The sequence below is a fragment of the Stenella coeruleoalba genome (assembly GCF_951394435.1).
Source record: "Stenella coeruleoalba genome assembly, contig: scaffold_195, whole genome shotgun sequence".
NCBI classification, from domain to species: Eukaryota; Metazoa; Chordata; class Mammalia; order Artiodactyla; family Delphinidae; genus Stenella; species Stenella coeruleoalba.
Window position 1 is genome coordinate 184,112 of NW_027645980.1, and position 25,987 is coordinate 210,098.

Consider the following 25,987-nt stretch of genomic DNA (forward strand, 5'->3'; position numbering starts at 1 on the left):
ATTGCTATGTCTCCGAAAGAGAATGAAGCATGTGTACAGGGGCATAAACACAGCAGTGAAAGGATTGGAGAGGTTTGGTGAGCAAAAGAAGACCCTTTGAAGTCATATTACATGGTACCCATTCCACGGGTTTTAACTACCCAGGTTTAAGGTATTCTTCCTTCAGCTAAAACTTGCATGGGGAACCTAGAGTATGATCAACCCTGTGATCGGGAGACGTGTTCAAATATTTCTCAGTTTTCGTACCCTGGTACTCGGGTGCAACATTCCAGACGCTTTACTAACACTCTCCCCACTTGGAGAGTCAGTCCCTTTAACCTCCTGTTTGGCCCAGTTTGCAATTTCTGTGGAAGATGAACAGGAATAGCGAGAACCAATGAGAGACTAGCTGAAGGTGTCTGGATGGGCAAATTTAACTCTCATTTCCCACCAGGAAGAGGAATTAACCAAAGGCTCAGCATGCCGTGCCAGAACCAGATTAGGGCCTGAAGACATCCTGCGGTGTTGCGGCCAGCTCACAAGAAAGCGAGTTGAAGAAAGGAGCTCAGGGGCACTGTAATTCACAAACCTGCAGAGTTATAAATGACAGCTATCGTCCAAAAATAGACTGAAGTAAGGCTGCCAAGAGGACTTGAAAGCGGGGCAGAATTGCAGGAAACCGATTTCAGGAGGTAGACTGGAATTGCATTGAAAGCATAGGAAAAGAGGCAGAACGTCCACAATGATGCACTTGGCCAAAAAGGGCGTATGCGTTTTTTCCTGAATATATTCAGGAAAAAACGCATACGCCCTTTTTGGCCAACCAAGCAAACTTGCAAAGGAAATCTGCACTACAAAGAAGTCTCACTTCCCCCCGGTCAAAAGGGCCATCTGAAAAAAGTGTAAAATCCAGAAAGGCAGGACAGGCCATGGAGAACTGGGAGCCTTGTTATGCTGATGGGCGGGATGTAAATTGCCAACAGACACTCGGGAGAAGTGTATGGTGTTTCCTGAAACATCGAAAAAACAAAACAACAGAGTCTAGGGCACTTCCACTTATGGTCCTATAGCTTAGGGAAATTAAAATCAAAAAGACACAGCCACCCCAAAGTTTGGGACGCCTCTGTTTACAAGAACCTCGTTTACAGTGCAAGTTCAATATCACAGAAAGTGAAAAATGGATAAAGAACTTGTGGTACTTACGTACAATGCAGTATCACTCAGCAATGAAATCTATGTCATCAGGCCCGTAGCAGCATAATGAGTGGATTCAGGTATGATGATTCTAACTGAAATAAGTCACACAGAAAAAGAAACATCATAAGATATCTGTAATACACGGAATGTAAACTTGGCTACACAGGAACTGAATAACAGAACAGAACAGGGTCTCAAATTTAGAAAACCAACTTATGCTTGCTTAAGGGGAAAGGTGAGTTGGGGTGCTGCATAAAACCAGAGATTGAAATGAGCACAGATAAAGTTCCTTAAGCCAAATATGGAATAGACAAGAGCTACTCCTTGCTCAACGAAATGGACTCAACACCCCATATTAAACGCCTAAGAATGTACCTGACTAGTAAGTATCTTAAAACCTATGGATTGCTATGTCTCTGAAAGAGAATCAAGCGTGTGTACAGGGGCATAAACGCAGCAGTGATAGGATTGGAGACGTTCAGTGAGCAAATGAAGACCCTTTGAAGTCATATTGCATGGTACCCATTCCACGGGTTTCAACTACCCAGGTTTAAGGTATTCTTCCTTCAGCTAAAACATGCATGTGGAACCTAGAGTATGATCAACCAAGAGATCGGGAGACATGTTCAAATATGTCTCAGTTTTCGTACCCTGGTACTCGGGTGCAACATTCCAGACGCTTTACTAACACTCTCCCGACTTGGAGAGTCAGTCCCTTTCACCTCCTGTTTGGCCCAGTTTGCAATTTCTGCGGAAGATGAACAGGAATAGCGAGAACCAATGAGAGACTAGCTGGAGGTGTCTGGACGGGCAAATTTAACTCTCATTTCCCACCAGGAAGAGGAATTAACCAAAGGCTCAGCGTGCCGTGCCGGAACCAGATTAGGGCCTGAAGCCATCCTGCGGTGTTGCGGCCAGGTCACAAGAAAGCGAGTTGAAGAAAGGAGCTCAGGGGCACTGTAATTCACAAACCTGCAGAGTTATAAATGACAGCTATCGTCCAAAAATAGACGAAGTAAGGCTGCCAAGAGGACTTGAAAGCGGGGCAGAATTGCAGGAAACCGATTTCAGGAGGTAGACTGGAATTGCATTGAAAGCATAGGAAAAGAGGCAGAACGTCCACAATGATGCACTTGGCCAAAAAGGGCATATGCGTTTTTTCCTGAATATATTCAGGAAAAAACGCATACGCCCTTTTTGGCCAACCAAGCAAGTTTGCAAAGGAAATCTGCAGTACAATGAACTCTCACTTCCCCCCGGTCAAAAGGGCCATCTGAAAAAAGTGTAAAATCCAGAAAGGCAGGACAGGCCATGGAGAACTGGGAGCCTTGTTATGCTGATGGGCGGGATGTAAATTGCCAACAACCACTCGGGAGAAGTGTATGGTGTTTCCTGAAACATCTAAAAAACAAAGCAACAGAGCCTAGGGCACTGCCACTTATGGTCCTATAGCTTAGGGAAATTAAAATCAAAAAGACACAGCCACCCCAAAGTTTGGAACGGCTCTGTTGACAAGAACCTCGTTTATAGTACAAGTTCAACGTCGCAGAAAGTGAAAAATGGATAAAGAAGTTGTGGTATTTACTTACAAAGCAATATCACTCAGCAATGAAATCTATGTCATCAGGCCCTTAGCAGCACAATGAGTGGATTCAGGTATGATGATTCTAACTGAAATAAGTCACACAGAAAAAGAAACATCATAAGATATCAGTAATACACGGAATGTAAACTTGGCTACACAGGAACTGAATTAAAGAACAGAACAGGGTCTCAAATTTAGAAAACCAACTTATGCTTGCTTAAGGGGAAAGGTGAGTTGGGGTGCTGCATAAAACCAGAGATTGAAATGAGCACAGATAAAGTTCCTTAAGCCAAATATGGAATAGACTAGAGCTACTCCTTGCTCAACGAAATGGACTCAACACCCCATATTAAACGCCTAAGAATGTACCTGACTAGTAAGTATCTTAAAACCTATGGATTGCTATGTCTCCGAAAGAGAATCAAGCATGTGTACAGGGGCATAAACGCAGCAGTGATAGGATTGGAGAGGTTCGGTGAGCAAATGAAGACCCTTTGAAGTCATATTGCATGGTACCCATTCCACGGGTTTCAACTACCCAGGTTTTAGGTATTCTTCCTTCAGCTAAAACATGCATGTGGAACCCAGAGTATGATCAACCATGTGATCGGGAGACGTGTTCAAATATGTCTCAGTTTTCGTACCCTGGTACTCGGGTGCAACATTCCAGACGCTTTACTAACACTCTCCCGACTTGGAGAGTCAGTCCCTTTAACCTCCTGTTTGGCCCAGTTTGCAATTTCTGCGGAAGATGAACAGGAATAGGGGGAACCAATGAGAGACTAGCTGGAGGTGTCTGGACGGGCAAATTTAACTCTCATTTCCCACCAGGAAGAGGAATTAACCAAAGGCTCAGCGTGCCGTGCCGGAACCAGATTAGGGCCTGAAGCCATCCTGCGGTGTTGCGGCCAGCTCAAGAGAAAGCGAGTTGAAGAAAGGAGCTCAGGGGCACTGTAATTCACAAACCTGCAGAGTTATAAATGACAGCTATCGTCCAAAAATAGACTGAAGTAAGGCTGCCAACAGGACTTGAAAGCGGGGCAGAATTGCAGGAAACCGATTTCAGGAGGTAGACTGGAATTGCATTGAAAGCATAGGAAAAGAGGCAGAATGTCCACAATGATGCACTTGGCCAAAAAGGGCGTATGCGTTTTTTCCTGAATATATTCAGGAAAAAACGCATACGCCCTTTTTGGCCAACCAAGCAAGCTTGCAAAGGAAATCTGCACTACAATGAAGTCTCACTTCCCCCCGGTCAAAAGGGCCATCTGAAAAAAGTATAAAATCCAGAAAGGAAGGACAGGCCATGGAGAACTGGGAGCCTTGTTATTCTGAAGGGCGGGATGTAAATTGCCAAGAACCACTCGGGAGAAGTGTATGGTGTTTCCTGAAACATCTAAAAAACAAAGCAACAGAGCCTAGGGCACTTCCACTTATGGTCCTATAGCTTAGGGAATTTAAAATCTAAAAGACACAGCCACCCCAACGTTTCAAACGGCTCTGTTTACAAGAACCTCGTTTACAGTACAAGTTCAACATCGCAGAAAGTGAAAAATGGATAAAGAAGTTGTGGTATTTACTTACAAAGCAATATCACTCAGCAATGAAATCTATGTCATCAGGCCCTTAGCAGCACAATGAGTGGATTCAGGTATGATGATTCTAACTGAAATAAGTCACACAGAAAAAGAAACATCATAAGATATCAGTAATACACGGAATGGAAACTTGGCTACACAGGAACTGAATTACAGAACAGAACAGGGTCTCAAATTTAGAAAACCAACTTATTCTTGCTTAAAGGTAAAGGTGAGTTGGGGTGCTGCATAAAACCAGAGATTGAAATGAGCACAGATAAAGTTCCTTAAGTCAAATATGGAATAGACAAGAGCTACTCCTTGCTCAACGAAATGGACTCAACACCGCATATTAAACGCCTAAGAATGTACCTGACTAGTAAGTATCTTAAAACCTATGGATTGCTATGTCTCCGAAAGAGAATCAAGCATGTGTACAGGGGCATAAACGCAGCAGTGATAGGATTGGAGAGGTTCGGTGAGCAAATGAAGACCCTTTGAAGTCATATTGCATGGTACCCATTACACGGGTCTCAACTCTACAGGTTTAAGGTATTCTTCCTTCAGCTAAAACATGCATGTGGAACCCAAGTATGATCAACCATGTGAACGGGAGACGTGTTCAAATATGTCTCAGTTTTCCTCCCCTGGTACTCGGGTGCAACATTCCAGACGCTTTACTGACACTCACCCGACTTGGAGAGTCAGTCCCTTTAACCTCCTGTTTGGCCCAGTTTGCAATTTCTGCGGAAGATGAACAGGAATAGCGAGAACCAATGAGAGGCTAGCTGGAGGTGTCTGGACGGGCAAATTTAACTCTCATTTCCCACCAGGAAGAGGAATTAACCAAAGGCTCAGCATGCCGGGCCGGAACCAGATTAGGGCCTGAAGCCATCCTGCGGTGTTGCGGCCAGGTCACAAGAAAGCGAGTTGAAGAAAGGAGCTCAAGGGCACTGTAATTCACAAACCTGCAGAGTTATAAATGACAGCTATCGTCCAAAAATAGACTGAAGTAAGGCTGCCAAGAGGACTTGAAAGCGGGGCAGAATTGCAGGAAACCGATTTCAGGAGGTAGACTGGAATTGCATTGAAAGCATAGGAAAAGAGGCAGAACGTCCACAATGATGCACTTGGCCAAAAAGGGCGTATGCGTTTTTTCCTGAATATATTCAGGAAAAAACGCATACGCCCTTTTTGGCCAACCAAGCAAGCTTGCAAAGGAAATCTGCACTACAATGAAGTCTCACTTCCCCCCGGTCAAAAGGGCCATCTGAAAAAAGTGTAAAATCCAGAAAGGCAGGACAGGCCATGGAGAACTGGGAGCCTTGTTATTCTGAAGGGCGGGATGTAAATTGCCAAGAACCACTCGGGAGAAGTGTATGGTGTTTCCTGAAACATCTAAAAAACAAAGCAACAGAGCCTAGGGCACTTCCACTTATGGTCCTATAGCTTAGGGAATTTAAAATCTAAAAGACACAGCCACCCCAACGTTTCAAACGGCTCTGTTTACAAGAACCTCGTTTACAGTACAAGTTCAACATCGCAGAAAGTGAAAAATGGATAAAGAAGTTGTGGTATTTACTTACAAAGCAATATCACTCAGCAATGAAATCTATGTCATCAGGCCCTTAGCAGCACAATGAGTGGATTCAGGTATGATGATTCTAACTGAAATAAGTCACACAGAAAAAGAAACATCATAAGATATCAGTAATACACGGAATGGAAACTTGGCTACACAGGAACTGAATTACAGAACAGAACAGGGTCTCAAATTTAGAAAACCAACTTATTCTTGCTTAAAGGTAAAGGTGAGTTGGGGTGCTGCATAAAACCAGAGATTGAAATGAGCACAGATAAAGTTCCTTAAGTCAAATATGGAATAGACAAGAGCTACTCCTTGCTCAACGAAATGGACTCAACACCGCATATTAAACGCCTAAGAATGTACCTGACTAGTAAGTATCTTAAAACCTATGGATTGCTATGTCTCCAAAAGAGAATCAAGCATGTGTACAGGGGCATAAACGCACCAGTGATAGGATTGGAGAGGTTCGGTGAGCAAATGAAGACCCTTTGAAGTCATATTGCATGGTACCCATTACACGGGTCTCAACTCTACAGGTTTAAGGTATTCTTCCTTCAGCTAAAACATGCATGTGGAACCCAAGTATGATCAACCATGTGAACGGGAGACGTGTTCAAATATGTCTCAGTTTTCCTCCCCTGGTACTCGGGTGCAACATTCCAGACGCTTTACTGACACTCACCCGACTTGGAGAGTCAGTCCCTTTAACCTCCTGTTTGGCCCAGTTTGCAATTTCTGCGGAAGATGAACAGGAATAGCGAGAACCAATGAGAGGCTAGCTGGAGGTGTCTGGACGGGCAAATTTAACTCTCATTTCCCACCAGGAAGAGGAATTAACCAAAGGCTCAGCATGCCGGGCCGGAACCAGATTAGGGCCTGAAGCCATCCTGCGGTGTTGCGGCCAGGTCACAAGAAAGCGAGTTGAAGAAAGGAGCTCAAGGGCACTGTAATTCACAAACCTGCAGAGTTATAAATGACAGCTATCGTCCAAAAATAGACTGAAGTAAGGCTGCCAAGAGGACTTGAAAGCGGGGCAGAATTGCAGGAAACCGATTTCAGGAGGTAGACTGGAATTGCATTGAAAGCATAGGAAAAGAGGCAGAACGTCCACAATGATGCACTTGGCCAAAAAGGGCGTATGCGTTTTTTCCTGAATATATTCAGGAAAAAACGCATACGCCCTTTTTGGCCAACCAAGCAAGCTTGCAAAGGAAATCTGCACTACAATGAAGTCTCACTTCCCCCCGGTCAAAAGGGCCATCTGAAAAAAGTGTAAAATCCAGAAAGGCAGGACAGGCCATGGAGAACTGGGAGCCTTGTTATGCTGATGGGCGGGATGTAAATTGCCAACAGACACTCGGGAGAAGTGTATGGTGTTTCCTGAAACATCTAAAAAACAAAGCAACAGAGCCTAGGGCACTGCCACTTATGGTCCTATAGCTTAGGGAAATTAAAATCAAAAAGACCCAGCCACCCCAAAGTTTGGGACGCCTCTGTATACAAGAACGTCGTTTACAGTACAAGTTCAACATCGCAGAAAGTGAAAAATGGATAAAGAAGTTGTGGTATTTACTTACAAAGCAATATCACTCAGCAATGAAATCTATGTCATCAGGCCCTTAGCAGCACAATGAGTGGATTCAGGAATGATGATTCTAACTGAAATAAGTCACACAGAAAAAGAAACATCATAAGATATCAGTAATACACGGAATGTAAACTTGGCTACACAGGAACTGAATTACAGAACAGAACAGGGTCTCAAATTTAGAAAACCAACTTATGCTTGCTTAAGGGGAAAGGTGAGTTGCGGTGCTGCATAAAACCAGAGATTGAAATGAGCACAGATAAAGTTCCTTAAGCCAAATATGGAATAGACAAGAGCTACTCCTTGCTCAACGAAATGGACTCAACACCGCATATTAAACGCCTAAGAATGTACCTGACTAGTAAGTATCTTAAAACCTATGGATTGCTATGTCTCCGAAAGAGAATCAAGCATGTGTACAGGGGCATAAACGCAGCAGTGTTAGGATTGGAGATGTTCGGTGAGCAAATGAAGACCCTTTGAAGTCATATGGCAAGGTACCCATTCCATGGGTTTCAACTACCCAGGTTTAAGGTATTCTTCCTTCAGCTAAAACATGCATGTGGAACCTAGAATATGATCAACCATGTGATCGGGAGACGTGTTCAAATATGTCTCAGTTTTCGTACCCTGGTACTCGGATGCAACATTCCAGATGCTTTACTAACACTCTCCCCACTTGGAGAGTCAGTCCCTTTAACCTCCTGTTTGGCCCAGTTTGCAATTTCTGCGGAAGATGAACAGGAATAGCGAGAACCAATGAGAGACTAGCTGGAGGTGTCTGGACGGGCAAATTTAACTCTCATTTCCCACCAGGAAGAGGAATTAACCAAAGGCTCAGCGTGCCGTGCCAGAACCAGATTAGGGCCTGAAGCCATCCTGCGGTGTTTCGGCCAGCTCACAAGAAAGCGAGTTGAAGAAAGGAGCTCAGGGGCACTGTAATTCACAAACCTGCAGAGTTATAAATGACAGCTATCGTCCAAAAATAGACTGAAGTAAGGCTGCCAAGAGGACTTGAAAGCGGGGCAGAATTGCAGGAAACCGATTTCAGGAGGTAGACTGGAATTGCATTGAAAGCATAGGAAAAGAGGCAGAACGTCCACAATGATGCACTTGGCCAAAAAGGGCGTATGCGTTTTTTCCTGAATATATTCAGGAAAAAACGCATTCGCACTATTTGGCCAAGCAAGCAAGCTTGCAAAGGAAATCTGCACTACAATGAAGTCTCACTACCCCCCGGTCAAAAGGGCCATCTGAAAAAAGTGTAAAATCCAGAAAGGCAGGACAGGCCATGGAGAACTGGGAGCCTTGTTATGCTGATGGGCGGGATGTAAATTGCCAACAGACACTCAGGAGAAGTGTATGGTGTTTCCTGAAACATCTAAAAAACAAAGCAACAGAGCCTAGGGCAATGCCACTTATGGTCCTATAGCTTAGGGAAATTAAAATCAAAAAGACACAGCCACCCCAAAGTTTGGGACGCCTCTGTTTACAAGAACCTCGTTTACAGTACAAGTTCAACATCGCAGAAAGTGAAAAATGGATAAAGAAGTTGTGGTATTTACTTACAAAGCAATATCACTCAGCAATGAAATCTGTGTCATCAGGCCCTTAGCAGCACAATGAGTGGATTCAGGTATGATGATTCTAACTGAAATAAGTCACACAGAAAAAGAAACATCATAAGATATCAGTAATACACGGAATGTAAACTTGGCTACACAGGAACTGAATTACAGAACAGAACAGGGTCTCAAATTTAGAAAACCAACTTATCCTTGCTTAAGGGTAAAGGTGAGTTGGGGTGCTGCATAAAACCAGAGATTGAAATGAGCACAGATAAAGTTCCTTAAGTCAAATATGGAATAGACAAGAGCTACTCCTTGCTCAACGAAATGGACTCAACAACGCATATTAAACGCCTAAGAATGTACCTGACTAGTAAGTATCTTAAAGCCTATGGATTGCTATGTCTCCGAAAGAGAATCAAGCATGTGTACAGGGGCATAAATGCAGCAGTGATAGTTAGGAGAGGTTCGGTGAGCAAATGAAGACCCTTTGAAGTCATATTGCATGGTACCCATTCCACGGGTTTCAACTACCCAGGTTTAAGGTATTCTTCCTTCAGCTAAAACATGCATGTGGAACCTAGAGTGTGATCAACCATGTGATCGGGAGACGTGTTCAAATATGTCTCAGTTTTCCTCCCCTGGTACTCGGGTGCAACATTCCAGACGCTTTACTAACACTCTCCCCACTTGGAGAGTCAGCGCCTTTAACCTCCTGTTTGGCCCAGTTTGCAATTTCTGCGGAAGATGAACAGGAATAGCGAGAACCAATGAGAGGCTAGCAGGAGGTGTCTGGACGGGCAAATTTAACTCTCATTTCCCACCAGGAAGAGGAATTAACCAAAGGCTCAGCGTGCCGTGCCAGAACCAGATTAGGGCCTGAAGCCATCCTGCGGTGTTGCGGCCAGGTCACAAGAAAGCGAGTTGAAGAAAGGAGCTCAGGGGCACTGTAATTCACAAACCTGCAGAGTTATAAATGACAGCTATCGTCCAAAAATAGACTGAAGTAAGGCTGCCAAGAGGACTTGAAAGCGGGGCAGAATTGCAGGAAACCGATTTCAGGAGGTAGACTGGAATTGCATTGAAAGCATAGGAAAAGAGGCAGAACGTCCACAATGATGCACTTGGCCAAAAAGGGCGTATGCGTTTTTTCCTGAATATAATCAGGAAAAAACCCATACGTGCTTTTTGGCCAACCAAGCAAGCTTGCAAAGGAAATCTGCACTACAATGAAGTCTCACTTCCCCCCGGTCAAAAGGGCCATCTGAAAAAAGTGTAAAATCCAGAAAGGCAACAGGCCATTGAGAACTGGGAGCCTTGTTATGCTGATGGGCGGGATGTAAATTGCCAACAGACACTCAGGAGAACTGTATGGTGTCTCCTGAAACATCTAAAAAACAAAGCAACAGAGCCTAGGGCACTTCCACTTATGGTCCTATAGCTCAGGGAAATTAAAATCAAAAAGACACAGCCACCCCAATGTTTGGAACGGCTCTGTTTACAAGAACCTCGTTTACAGTACAAGTTCAACATCGCAGAAAGTGAAAAATGGATAAAGAACTTGTGGTACTTACGTACAATGCAGTATCACTCAGCAATGAAATCTATGTCATCAGGCCCGTAGCAGCATAATGAGTAGATTCAGGTACGATGATTCTAACTGAAATAAGTCACACAGAAAAAGAAACATCATAAGATATCACTAATACACGGAATGTAAACTTGGCTACACAGGAACTGAATTCCAAAACAGAACAGGTTCTCAAATTTAGAAAACCAACTTATGCTTGCTTAAGGGGAAAGGTGAGTTGGGTTGCTGCATAAAACCAGAGATTGAAATGAGCACAGATAAAGTTCCTTAAGCGAAATATGGAATAGACAAGAGCTACTCCTTGCTCAACGAAATGGACTCAACACCGCATATTAAACGCCTAAGAATGTACCTGACTAGTAAGTATCTTAAAACCTATGGATTGCTATCTCTCCGAAAGAGAATCAAGCATGTGTACAGGGGCATAAACGCAGCAGTGCTAGGATTGGAGAGGTTCGGTGAGCAAATGAAGACCCTTTGAAGTCATATTGCATGGTACCCATTCCACGGGTTTCAACTACCCAGGTTTTAGGTATTCTTCCTTCAGCTAAAACATGCATGTGGAACCCAGAGTATGATCAACCATTTGATCAGGAGACGCGTTCAAATATGTCTCAGTTTTCGTACCCTGGTACTCGGGTGCAACATTCCAGACGCTTTACTGACACTCTCCCCACTTGGAGAGTGAGCGCCTTTAACCTCCTGTTTGGCCCAGTTTGCAATTTCTGCGGAAGATGAACAGGAATAGCGAGAACCAATGAGAGGCTAGCTGGAGGTGTCTGGACGGGCAAATTTAACTCTCATTTCCCACCAGGAACAGGAAATAACCAAAGGCTCAGCGTGCCGTACCGGAACCAGATTAGGGCCTGAATCCATCCTGCGGTGTTGCGGCCAGCTCAAAAGAAAGCGAGTTGAAGAAAGGAGCTCAGGGGCACTGTAATTCACAAACCTGCAGAGTTATAAATGACAGCTATCGTCCAAAAATAGACTGAAGTAAGGCTACCAAGAGGACTTGAAAGCGGGGCAGAATTGCAGGAAACCGATTTCAGGAGGTAGACTGGAATTGCATTGAAAGCATAGGAAAAGAGGCAGAACGTCCACAATGATGCACTTGGCCAAAAAGGGCGTATGCGTTTTTTCCTGAATATATTCAGGAAGAAACGCATACGCCCTTTTTGGCCAACCAAGCAAGCTTGCAAAGGAAATATGCACTACAATGAAGTCTCACTTCCCCCCGGTCAAAAGGGCCATCTGAAAAAAGTGTAAAATCCAGAAAGGCAGGACAGGCCATGGAGAACTGGGAGCCTTGTTATGCTGATGGGCGGGATGTAAATTGCCAACAACCACTCGGGAGAAGTGTATGGTGTTTCCTGAAACATCTAAAAAACAAAGCAACAGAACCTAGGGCACTTCCACTTATGGTCCTATAGCTTAGGGAAATTAAAATCAAAAAGACACAGCCACCCCAAAGTTTGGAACGGCTCTGTTTACAAGAACCTCGTTTACAATACAAGTTCAACATCGCAGAAAGTGAAAAATGGATAAAGAAGTTGTGGTATTTACTTACAAAGCAATATCACTCAGCAATGAAATCTGTGTCATCAGGCCCTTAGCAGCACAATGAGTGGATTCAGGTATGATGATTCTAACTGAAATAAGTCACACAGAAAAAGAAACATCATAAGATATCAGTAATACACGGAATGTAAACTTGGCTACACAGGAACTGAATTACAGAACAGAACAGGGTCTCAAATTTAGAAAACCAACTTATGCTTGCTTAAGGGTAAAGGTGAGTTGGGGTGCTGCATAAAACCAGAGATTGAAATGAGCACAGATAAAGTTCCTTAAGCCAAATATGGAATAGACAAGAGCTACTCCTTGCTCAACGAAATGGACTCAACACCGCATATTAAACGCCTAAGAATGTACCTGACTAGTAAGTATCTTAAAACCTATAGATTGCTATGTCTCCGAAAGAGAATCAAGCATGTGTACAGGGGCATAAACGCAGCAGTGATAGGATTGGAGAGGTTCGGTGAGCAAATGAAGACCCTTTGAAGTCATATTGCATGGTACCCATTCTACGGGTTTCAACTACCCAGGTTTTAGGTATTCTTCCTTCAGCTAAAACATGCATGTGGAACCCAGAGTATGATCAACCATTTGATCGGGAGACGTGTTCAAATATGTCTCAGTTTTCCTCCCCTGGTACTCGGGTGCAACATTCCAGACGCTTCACTAACACTCTCCCAACTTGGAGAGTCAGCGCCTTTAACCTCCTGTTTGGCCCAGTTTGCAATTTCTGTGGAAGATGAACAGGAATAGCGAGAACCAATGAGAGGCTAGCTGGAGGTGTCTGGACGGGCAAATTTAACTCTCATTTCCCACCAGGAGGAGGAAATAAACAAAGGCTCAGCGTGCCGTGCCAGAACCAGATTAGGGCCTGAAGCCATCCTGCGGTGTTGCGGCCAGGTCACAAGAAAGCGAGTTGAAGAAAGGAGCTCAGGGGCACTGTAATTCACAAACCTGCAGAGTTATAAATGACAGCTATCGTCCAAAAATATACTGAAGTAAGGCTGCCAAGAGGACTTGAAAGCGGGGCAGAATTGCAGGAAACCGATTTCAGGAGGTAGACTGGAATTGCATTGAAAGCATAGGAAAAGAGGCAGAACGTCCACAATGATGCACTTGGCCAAAAAGGGCGTATGCGTTTTATCCTGAATATATTCAGGAAAAAACGCATACGCCCTTTTTGGCCAACCAAGCAAGCTTGCAAAGGAAATCTGCAGTACAATGAAGTCTCACTTCCCCCCGGTCAAAAGGGTCATCTGAAAAAAGTGTAAAATCCAGAAAGGCAGGACAGGCCATGGAGAACTGGGAGCCTTGTTATGCTGATGGGCGGGATGTAAATTGCCAACAGACACTCGGGAGAAGTGTATGGTGTTTCCTGAAACATCTAAAACACAAAGCAACAGAGCCTAGGGCACTGCCACTTATGGTCCTATAGCTTAGGGAAATTAAAATCAAAAAGACACAGCCACCCCAAAGGTTGGGACGCCTCTGTTTACAAGAACCTCGTTTACAGTACAAGTTCAACATCGCAGAAAGTGAAAAATGGATAAAGAAGCTGTGGTATTTACTTACAAAGCAATATCACTCAGCAATGAAATCTATGTCATCAGGCCCTTAGCAGAACAATGAGTGGATTCAGGTATGATGATTCTAACTGAAATAAGTCACACAGAAAAAGAAACATCATAAGATATCAGTAATACACGGAATGTAAACTTGGCTACACAGGAACTGAATTACAGAACAGAACAGGGTCTCAAATTTAAAAAACCAACTTATGCTTGCTTAAGGGTAAAGGCGAGGTGGGGTGCTGCATAAAACCAGAGATTGAAATGAGCACAGATAAAGTTCCTTAAGTCAAATATGGAATAGACAAGAGCTACTCCTTGCTCAACGAAATGGACTCAACATCACATATTAAACGCATAAGAATGTACCTGACTAGTAAGTATCGTAAAACCTATGGATTGCTATGTCTCCAAAAGAGAATCAAGCATGTGTACAGGGGCATAAACGCAGCAGTGATAGGATTGGAGAGGTTCGGTGAGCAAATGAAGACCCTTTGAAGTCATATTGCATGGTACCCATTACACGGGTCTCAACTCTCCAGGTTTAAGGTATTCTTCCTTCAGCTAAAACATGCATGTGGAACCCAAGTATGATCAACCATGTGAACGGGAGACGTGTTCAAATATGTCTCAGTTTACCTTCCCTGGTACTCGGGTGCAACATTCCAGACGCTTTACTAACAGTCTCCCCACTTGGAGAGTCAGCGCCTTTAACCTCCTGTTTGGCCCAGTTTGCAATTTCTGCGGAAGATGAACAGGAATAGCGAGAACCAATGAGAGGCTAGCTGGAGGTGTCTGGACGGGCAAATTTAACTCTCATTTCCCACCAGGAAGAGGAAATAACCAAAGGCTCAGCGTGCCGTACCGGAACCAGATTAGGGCCTGAAGCCATCCTGCGGTGTTGCGGCCAGCTCAAAAGAAAGCGAGTTGAAGAAAGGAGCTCAGGGGCACTGTAATTCACAAACCTGCAGAGTTATAAATGACAGCTATCGTCCAAAAATAGCCTGAAGTAAGGCTGCCAAGAGGACTTGAAAGCGGGGCAGAATTGCAGGAAACCGATTTCAGGAGGTAGACTGGAATTGCATTGAAAGCATAGGAAAAGAGGCAGAACGTCCACAATGATGCACTTGGCCAAAAAGGGCGTATGCGTTTTTTCCTGAATATATTCAGGAAAAAACGCATACGCCCTTTTTGGCCAACCAAGCAAGCTTGCAAAGGAAATCTGCACTACAATGAAGTCTCACTTCCCCCCGGTCAAAAGGGCCATCTGAAAAAAGTGTAAAATCCAGAAAGGCAGGACAGGCCATGGAGAACTGGGAGCCTTGTTATGCTGATGGGCGGGATGTAAATTGCCAACAACCACTCGGGAGAAGTGTATGGTGTTTCCTGAAACATCTAAAAAACAAAGCAACAGAACCTAGGGCACTTCCACTTATGGTCCTATAGCTTAGGGAAATTAAAATCAAAAAGACACAGCCACCCCAAAGTTTGGAACGGCTCTGTTTACAAGAACCTCGTTTACAGTACAAGTTCAACATCGCAGAAAGTGAAAAATGGATAAAGAAGTTGTGGTATTTACTTACAAAGCAATATCACTCAGCAATGAAATCTGTGTCATCAGGCCCTTAGCAGCACAATGAGTGGATTCAGGTATGATGATTCTAACTGAAATAAGTCACACAGAAAAAGAAACATCATAAGATATCAGTAATACACGGAATGTAAACTTGGCTACACAGGAACTGAATTACAGAACAGAACAGGGTCTCAAATTTAGAAAACCAACTTATTCTTGCTTAAGGGTAAAGGTGAGTTGGGGTGCTGCATAAAACCAGAGATTGAAATGAGCACAGATAAAGTTCCTTAAGCCAAATATGGAATAGACAAGAGCTACTCCTTGCTCAACGAAATGGACTCAACACCCCATATTAAACGCCTAAGAATGTACCTGACTAGTAAGTATCTTAAAACCTATGGATGGCTATGTCTCCAAAAGAGAATCAAGCGTGTGTACAGGGGCATAAACGCAGCAGTGATAGGATTGGAGAGGTTCGGTGAGCAAATGAAGACCCTTTGAAGTCATATTGCATGGTATCCATTCCACGGGTCTCAACTCTCCAGGTTTAAGGTATTCTTCCTTCAGCTAAAACATGCATGTGGAACCCAAGTATGATCAACCATGTGAACGGGAGACGTGTTCAAATATGTCTCAGTTTTCCTCCCCTGGTACTCGGGTGCAACATTCCAGACGCTTTACTAACACTCTCCCGACTTGGAGAGTCAGTCCCTTTAACCTCCTGTTTGGCCCAGTTTGCAATTTCTGCGGAAGATGAACAGGAATAGCGAGAACCAATGAGAGACTAGCTGGAGGTGTCTGGACGGGCAAATTTAACTCTCATTTCCCACCAGGAAGAAGAATTAACCAAAGGCTCAACGTGCCGTGCCGGAACCAGATTAGGGCCTGAAGCCATCCTGCGGTGTTGCGGCCAGGTCACAAGAAAGCGAGTTGAAGAAAGGAGCTCAGGGGCACTGTAATTCACAAACCTGCAGAGTTATAAATGACAGCTATCGTCCAAAAATAGACTGAAGTAAGGCTGCCAAGAGGACTTGAAAGCGGGGCAGAATTGCAGGAAACCGATTTCAGGAGGTAGACTGGAATTGCATTGAAAGCATAGGAAAAGAGGCAGAACGTCCACAATGATGCACTTGGCCAAAAAGGGCGTATGCGTTTTTTCCTGAATATATTCAGGAAAAAACGCATACGCCCTTTTTGGCCAACCAAGCAAGCTTGCAAAGGAAATGTGCACTACAATGAAGTCTCACTTCCCCCCGGTCAAAAGGGCCATCTGAAAAAAGTGTAAAATCCAGAAAGGCAGGACAGGCCATGGAGAACTGGGAGCCTTGTTATGCTGATGGGCGGGATGTAAATTGCCAACAGACACTCGGGAGAAGTGTATGGTGTTTCCTGAAACATCTAAAAAACAAAGCAACAGAGCCTAGGGCACTGCCACTTATGGTCCTATAGCTTAGGGAAATTAAAATCAAAAAGACACAGCCACCCCAAAGTTTGGAACGGCTCTGTTTACAAGAACCTCGTTTACAGTACAAGTTCAACATCGCAGAAAGTGAAAAATGGATAAAGAAGTTGTGGTATTTACTTACAAAGCAATATCACTCAGCAATGAAATCTGTGTCATCAGGCCCTTAGCAGCACAATGAGTGGATTCAGGTATGATGATTCTAACTGAAGTAAGTCACACAGAAAAAGAAACATCATAAGATATCAGTAATACACGGAATGTAAACTTGGCTACACAGGAACTGAATTACAGAACAGAACAGGTTCTCAAATTTAGAAAACCAACTTATGCTTGCTTAAGGGTAAAGGTGAGTTGGGGTGCTGCATAAAACCAGAGATTTAAATGAGCACAGATAAAGTTCCTTAAGTCAAATATGGAATAGACAAGAGCTACTCCTTGCTCAACGAAATGGACTCAACACCGCATATTAAATGCCTAAGAATGTACCTGACTAGTAACTATCTTAAAACCTATGGATTGCTATGTCTCCGAAAGAGAATCAAGCATGTGTACAGGGGCATAAACGCAGCAGTGATAGGATTGGAGAGGTTCGGTGAGCAAATGAAGACCCTTTGAAGTCATATTGCATGGTACCCATTACACGGGTCTTAACTCTCCAGGTTTAAGGTATTCTTCCTTCAGCTAAAACATGCATGTGGAACCCAAGTATGATCAACCATGTGAACAGGAGACGTGTTCAAATATGTCTCAGTTTTCCTCCCCTGGTACTCGGGTGCAACATTCCAGACGCTTTACTAACACTCTCCCCACTTGGAGAGTCAGCGCCTTTAACCTCCTGTTTGGCCCAGTTTGCAATTTCTGCGGAAGATGAACAGGAATAGCGAGAACCAATGAGAGACTAGCTGGAGGTGTCTGGACGGGCAAATTTAACTCTCATTTCCCACCAGGAAAAGGAATTAACCAAAGGCTCAGCATGCCGTGCCGGAACCAGATTAGGGCCTGAAGCCATCCTGCGGTGTTGCGGCCAGGTCACAAGAAAGCAAGTTGAAGAAAGGAGCTCAGGGGCACTGTAATTCAGAAACCTGCAGAGTTATAAATGAAAGCTATCGTCCAAAAATAGACTGAAGTAAGGCTGCCAAGAGGACTTGAAAGCGGGGCAGAATTGCAGGAAACCGATTTCAGGAGGTAGACTGGAATTGCATTGAAAGCATAGGAAAAGACGCAGAACGTCCACAATGATGCACTTGGCCAAAAAGGGCGTATGCGTTTTTTCCTGAATATATTCAGGAAAAAACGCATACGCCCTTTTTGGCCAACCAAGCAAGCTTGCAAAGGAAATCTGCACTACAATGAAGTCTCACTTCCCCCTGGTCAAAAGGGCCATCTGAAAAAAGTGTAAAATCCAGAAAGGCAGGACAGGCCATGGAGAACTGGGAGCCTTGTTATGCTGATGGGCGGGATGTAAATTGCCAACAACCACTCGGGAGAAGTGTATGGTGTTTCCTGAAACATCTAAAAAACAAAGCAACAGAGCCTAGGGCACTTCCACTTATGGTCCTATAGCTTAGGGAAATTAAAATCAAAAAGACACAGCCACCCCAAAGTTTGGAACGGCTCTGTTTACAAGAACCTCGTTTACAGTACAAGTTCAACATCGTAGAAAGTGAAAAATGGATAAAGAAGTTGTGGTATTTACTTACAAAGCAATATCACTCAGCAATGAAATCTATGTCATCAGGCCCTTAGCAGCACAATGAGTGGATTCAGGTATGATGATTCTAACTGAAATAAGTCACACAGAAAAAGAAACATCATAAGATATCAGTAATACACGGAATGTAAACTTGGCTACACAGGAACTGAATTACAGAACAGAACAGGGTCTCAAATTTAGAAAACCAACTTATGCTTGCTTAAGGGTAAAGGTGAGTTGGGGTGCTGCATAAAACCAGAGATTGAAATGAGCACAGATAAAGTTCCTTAAGCCAAATATGGAATAGACAAGAGCTACTCCTTGCTCAACGAAATGGACTCAACACCGCATATTAAACGCCTAAGAATGTACCTGACTTGTAAGTATCTTAAAACCTATGGATTGCTATGTCTCCGAAAGAGAATCAAGCATGTGTACAGGGGCATAAACGCAGCAGTGATAGGATTGGAGAGGTTCGGTGAGCAAATGAAGACCCTTTGAAGTCATATTGCATGGTACCCATTCCACGGGTTTCAACTACCCAGGTTTAAGGTATTCTTCCTTCAGCTAAAACATGCATGTGGAACCTAGAGTATGATCAACCATGTGATCGGGAGACGTGTTCAAATATGTCTCAGTTTTCCTCCCCTGGTACTCGGGTGCAACATTCCAGACGCTTTACTAACACTCTCCCCACTTGGAGAGTCAGTCCCTTTAACCTCCTGTTTGGCCCAGTTTGCAATTTCTGCGGAAGATGAACAGGAATAGCGAGAACCAATGAGAGGCTAGCTGGAGGTGTCTGGACGGGCAAATTTAACTCTTATTTCCCACCAGGAAGAGGAATTAACCAAAGGCTCAGCATGCCGGGCCGGAACCAGATTAGGGCCTGAAGCCATCCTGCGGTGTTGCGGCCAGCTCAAAAGAAAGCGAGTTGAAGAAAGGAGCTCATGGGCACTGTAATTCACAAACCTGCAGAGTTATAAATGACAGCTATCGTCCAAAAATAGACTGAAGTAAGGCTGCCAAGAGGACTTGAAAGCGGGGCAGAACTGCAGGAAACCGATTTCAGGAGGTAGACTGGAATTGCATTGAAAGCATAGGAAAAGAGGCAGAACGTCCACAATGATGCACTTGGCCAAAAAGGGCGTATGCGTTTTTTCCTGAATATATTCAGGAAACAACGCATACGCCCTTTTTGGCCAAACAAGCAAGCTTGCAAAGGAAATCTGCACTACAATGAAGTCTCACTTCCCCCCGGTCAAAAGGGCCATCTGAAAAAAGTGTAAAATCCAGAAAGGCAGGACAGGCCATGGAGAACTGGGAGCCTTGTTATGCTGATGGGCGGGATGTAAATTGCCAACAACCACTCGGGTGAAGTGTATGGTGTTTCCTGAAACATCTAAAAAACAAAGCAACAGAACCTAGGGCACTTCCACTTATGGTCCTATAGATTAGGGAAATTAAAATCAAAAAGACACAGCCACCCCAAAGTTTGGAACGGCTCTGTTTACAAGAACCTCGTTTACAGTACAAGTTCAACATCGCAGAAAGTGAAAAATGGATAAAGAAGTTGTGGTATTTACTTACAAAGCAATATCACTCAGCAATGAAATCTGTGTCATCAGGCCCTTAGCAGCACAATGAGTGGATTCAGGTATGATGATTCTAACTGAAGTAAGTCACAGAGAAAAAGAAACATCATAAGATATCAGTAATACACGGAATGTAAACTTGGCTACACAGGAACTGAATTACAGAACAGAACAGGGTCTCAAATTTAGAAAACCAACTTATGCTTGCTTAAGGGTAAAGGTGAGTTGGGGTGCTGCATAAAACCAGGGATTGAAATGAGCACAGATAAAGTTCCTTAAGTCAAATATGGAATAGACAAGAGCTACTCCTTGCTCAACGAAATGGACTCAACACCGCATATTAAACGCCTAAGAATGTACCTGACTAGTAAGTATCTTAAAACCTATGGATTGCTATGTCTCCGAAAGAGAATCAAGCATGTGTACAGGGGCATAAACGCAGCAGTGATAGGATTGGAGAGGTTCGGTGAGCAAATGAAGACCCTTTGAAGTCATATTGCATGGTACCCATTACACGGTTCTTAACTCTCCAGGTTTAAGGTATTCTTCCTTCAGCTAAAACATGCATGTGGAACCCAAGTATGATCAACCATGTGAACGGGAGACGTGTTCAAATATGTCTCAGTTTTCCTCCCCTGGTACTCGGGTGCAACATTCCAGACGCTGTACTAACACTCTCCCATCTTGGAGAGTAAGTCCCTTTAACCTCCTGTTTGGCCCAGTTTGCAATTTCTGCGGAAGATGAACAGGAATAGCGAGAAGCAATGAGAGGCTAGCGGGAGGTGTCTGGACGGGCAAATTTAACTCTCATTTCCCACCAGGAAGAGGAATTAACCAAAGGCTCAGCATGCCGGGCCAGAACCAGATTAGGGCCTGAAGCCATCCTGCGGTGTTGCGGCCAGGTCACAAGAAAGCGAGTTGAAGAAAGGAGCTCAAGGGCACTGTAATTCACAAACCTGCAGAGTTATAAATGACAGCTATCGTCCAAAAATAGACTGAAGTAAGGCTGCCAAGAGGACTAGAAAGAGGGGCAGAATTGCAGGAAACCGATTTCAGGAGGTAGACTGGAATTGCATTGAAAGCATAGGAAAAGAGGCAGAACGTCCACAATGATGCACTTGGCCAAAAAGGGCGTATGCGTTTTTTCCTGAATATATTCAGGAAACAACGCATACGCCCTTTTTGGCCAACCAAGCAAGCTTGCAAAGGAAATCTGCACTACAATGAAGTCTCACTTCCCCCCGGTCAAAAGGGCCATCTGAAAAATGTGTAAAATCCAGAAAGGCAGGACAGGCCATGGAGAACTGGGAGCCTTGTTATGCTGATGGGCGGGATGTAAATTGCCAACAGACACTTGGGAAAAGTGTATGGTGTTTCCTGAAACATCTAAAAAACAAAGCAACAGAACCTAGGGCACTTCCACTTATGGTCCTATAGCTTAGGGAAATTAAAATCAAAAAGACACAGCCACCCCAAAGTTTGGGACGGCTCTGTTTACAAGAACCTCGTTTACAGTACAAGTTCAACATCGCAGAAAGTGAAAAATGGATAAAGAGTTGTGGTACTTACTTACAAAGCAATATCACTCAGCAATGAAATCTGTGTCATCAGGCCCTTAGCAGCACAATGAGTGGATTCAGGTATGATGATTCTAACTGAAATAAGTCACACAGAAAAAGAAACATCATAAGATATCAGTAATACACGGAATGTAAACTTGGCTACACAGGAACTGAATTACAGAACAGAACAGGGTCTCAAATTTAGAAAACCAACTTATGCTTGCTTAAGGGGAAAGGTGAGTTGGGGTGCTGCATTAAACCAGAGATTGAAATGAGCACAGATAAAGTTCCTTAAGCCAAATATGGAATAGACAAGAGCTACTCCTTGCTCAACGAAATGGACTCAACACCGCATATTAAACGCCTAAGAATGTACCTGACTAGTAAGTATCTTAAAACCTATGGATTGCTATGTCTCCGAAAGAGAATCAAGCATGTGTACAGGGCCATAAACGCAGCAGTGATAGGATTGGAGAGGTTCGGTGAGCAAATGAAGACCCTTTGAAGTCATATTGCATGGTACCCATTCCACGGGTTTCAACTACCCAGGTTTTAGGTATTCTTCCTTCAGCTAAAACATGCATGTGGAACCCAGAGTATGATCAACCATGTGATCGGGAGACGTGTTCAAATATGTCTCAGTTTTCGTACCCTGGTACTCGGGTGCAACATTCCAGACGCTTTACTAACACTCTCCCGACTTGGAGAGTCAGTCCCTTTAACCTCCTGTTTGGCCCAGTTTGCAATTTCTGCGGAAGATGAACAGGAATAGTGAGAACCAATGAGAGACTAGCTGTAGGTGTCTGGACGGGCAAATTTAACTCTCATTTCCCACCAGGAAGAGGAATTAACCAAAGGCTCAGCGTGCCGTGCCGGAACCAGATTAGGGCCTGAAGCCATCCTGCGGTGTTGCGGCCAGCTCAAAAGAAAGCGAGTTGAAGAAAGGAGCTCAGGGGCACTGTAATTCACAAACCTGCAGAGTTATAAATGACAGCTATCGTCCAAAAATAGACTGAAGTAAGGCTGCCAAGAGGACTTGAAAGCGGGGCAGAATTGCAGGAAACCGATTTCAGGAGGTAGACTGGAATTGCATTGAAAGCATAGGAAAAGAGGCAGAACGTCCACAATGATGCACTTGGCCAAAAAGGGCGTATGCGTTTTTTCCTGAATATATTCAGGAAAAAACGCATACGCCCTTTTTGGCCAACCAAGCAAGCTTGCAAAGGAAATCTGCACTACAATGAAGTCTCACTTCCCCCCGGTCAAAAGGGCCATCTGAAAAAAGTGTAAAATCCAGAAAGGCAGGACAGGCCATGGAGAACTGGGAGCCTTGTTATTCTGAAGGGCGGGATGTAAATTGCCAAGAACCACTCGGGAGAAGTGTATGGTGTTAACTGAAACATCTAAAAAACAAAGCAACAGAGCCTAGGGCACTTCCACTTATGGTCCTATAGCTTAGGGAATTTAAAATCTAAAAGACACAGCGACCCCAAAGTTTCAAACGGCTCTGTTTACAAGAACATCGTTTACAGTACAAGTTCAACATCGCAGAAAGTGAAAAATGGATAAAGAAGCTGTGGTATTTACTTACAAAGCAATATCACTCAGCAATGAAATCTATGTCATCAGGCCCTTAGCAGCACAATGAGTGGATTCAGGTATGATGATTCTAACTGAAATAAGTCACACAGAAAAAGAAACATCATAAGATATCAGTAATACACGGAATGGAAACTTGGCTACACAGGAACTGAATTACAGAACAGAACAGGGTATCAAATTTAGAAAACCAACTTATTCTTGCTTAAAGGTAAAGGTGAGTTGGGGTGCTGCATAAAACCAGAGATTGAAATGAGCACAGATAAAGTTCCTTAAGTCAAATATGGAATAGACAAGAGCTACTCCTTGCTCAACGAAATGGACTCAACACCGCATATTAAACGCCTAAGAATGTACCTGACTAGTAAGTATCGTAAAACCTATGGATTGCTATGTCTCCGAAAGAGAATCAAGCATGTGAACAGGGGCATAAACGCAGCAGTGATAGGATTGGAGAGGTTTGGTGAGCAAATGAAGACCCTTTGAAGTCATATTGCATGGTACCCATTCCACGGGTCTCAACTCTCCAGGTTTAAGGTATTCTTCCTTCAGCTAAAACATGCATGTGGAACCCAGAGTATGATCAACCATGTGATCGGGAGACGTGTTCAAATATGTCCCAGTTTTCGTACCCTGGTACTCGGGTGCAACATTCCAGACGCTTTACTAACACTCTCCCGACTTGGAGAGTCAGTCCCTTTAACCTCCTGTTTGGCCCAGTTTGCAATTTCTGCGGAAGATGAACAGGAATAGCGAGAACCAATGAGAGACTAGCTGGAGGTGTCTGGATGGGCAAATTTAACTCTCATTTCCCACCAGGAAGAGGAATTAACCAAAGGCTCAGCGTGCCGTGCCAGAACCAGATTAGGGCCTGAAGACATCCTGCGGTGTTGCGGCCAGGTCACAAGAAAGCGAGTTGAAGAAAGGAGCTCAGGGACACTGTAATTCACAAACCTGCAGAGTTATAAATGACAGCTATCGTCCAAAAATAGACTGAAGTAAGGCTGCCAAGAGGACTTGAAAGTGGGGCAGAATTGCAGGAAACCGATTTCAGGAGGTAGACTGGAATTGCATTGAAAGCATAGGAAAAGAGGCAGAACGTCCACAATGATGCACTTGGCCAAAAAGGGCGAATGCGTTTTTTCCTGAATATATTCAGGAAAAAACGCATACGCCCTTTTTGGCCAACCAAGCAAGCTTGCAAAGGAAATCTGCACTACAATGAAGTCTCACTTCCCCCCGGTCAAAAGGGCCATCTGAAAAAAGTGTAAAATCCAGAAAGGCAGGACAGGCCATGGAGAACTGGGAGCCTTGTTATGCTGACGGGCGGGATGTAAATTGCCAACAACCACTCGGGAGAAGTGTATGGTGTTAACTGAAACATCTAAAAAACAAAGCAACAGAGCCTAGGGCACTTCCACTTATGGTCCTATAGCTTAGGGAATTTAAAATCAAAAAGACACAGCCACCCCAAAGTTTCGAATGGCTCTGTTTACAAGAACCTCGTTTACAGTACAAGTTCAACATCGCAGAAAGTGAAAAATGGATAAAGAAGTTGTGGTATTTACTTACAAAGCAATATCACTCAACAATGAAATCTGTGTCATCAGGCCCTTAGCAGCACAATGAGTGGATTCAGGTATGATGATTCTAACTGAAATAAGTCACACAGAAAAAGAAACATCATAAGATATCAGTAATACACGGAATGTAAACTTGGCTACACAGGAACTGAATTACAGAACAGAACAGGGTCTCAAATTTAGAAAACCAACTTATGCTTGCTTAAGGGGAAAGGTGAGTTGGGGTGCTGCATAAAACCAGAGATTGAAATGAGCACAGATAAAGTTCCTTAAGCCAAATATGGAATAGACAAGAGCTACTCCTTTCTCAAAGAAATGGACTCAACACCGCATATTAAACGCCTAATATGTACCTGACTAGTAAGTATCTTAAAACCTAGGGATTGCTATGTCTCCGAAAGAGAATCAAGCATGTGTACAGGGGCATAAACGCAGCAGTGATAGGATTGGAGAGGTTCGGTGAGCATATGAAGACCCTTTGAAGTCATATTTCATGGTACCCATTCCACGGGTCTCAACTCTCCAGGTTTAAGGTATTCTTCCTTCAGCTAAAACATGCATGTGGAACCCAGAGTATGATCAACCATGTGAACGGGAGACGTGTTCAAATATATCTCAGTTTTCCTCCCCTGGTACTCGGGTGCAACATTCCGGACGCTTTACTAACACTCTCCCGACTTGGAGAGTCAGTCCCTTTAACCTCCTGTTTGGCCCAGTTTGCAATTTCTGCGGAAGATGAACAGGAATAGCGAGAACCAATGAGAGGCTAGCTGGAGGTGTCTGGACGGGCAAATTTAACTCTCATTTCCCACCAGGAAGAGGAATTAACCAAAGGCTCAGCATGCCGGGCCGGAACCAGATTAGGGCCTGAAGCCATCCTGCGGTGTTGCGGCCAGGTCACAAGAAAGCGAGTTGAAGAAAGGAGCTCAGGGGCACTGTAATTCACAAACCTGCAGAGTTATAAATGACAGCTATCGTCCAAAAATAGACTGAAGTAAGGCTGCCAAGAGGACTTGAAAGCGGGGCAGAATTGCAGGAAACCGATTTCAGGAGGTAGACTGGAATTGCATTGAAAGCATAGGAAAAGAGGCAGAACGTCCA

General features: G+C 43.9%; 1 long non-coding RNA gene across 7 annotated transcripts in view; it reads right to left on the bottom strand.

Annotated features, from left to right (window-relative positions):
• LOC307181412 overlaps window positions 1–25,987 on the bottom strand; it is a 505,184-nt gene that overhangs the window by 118,489 nt on the left and 360,708 nt on the right. The window lies entirely within an intron of this gene.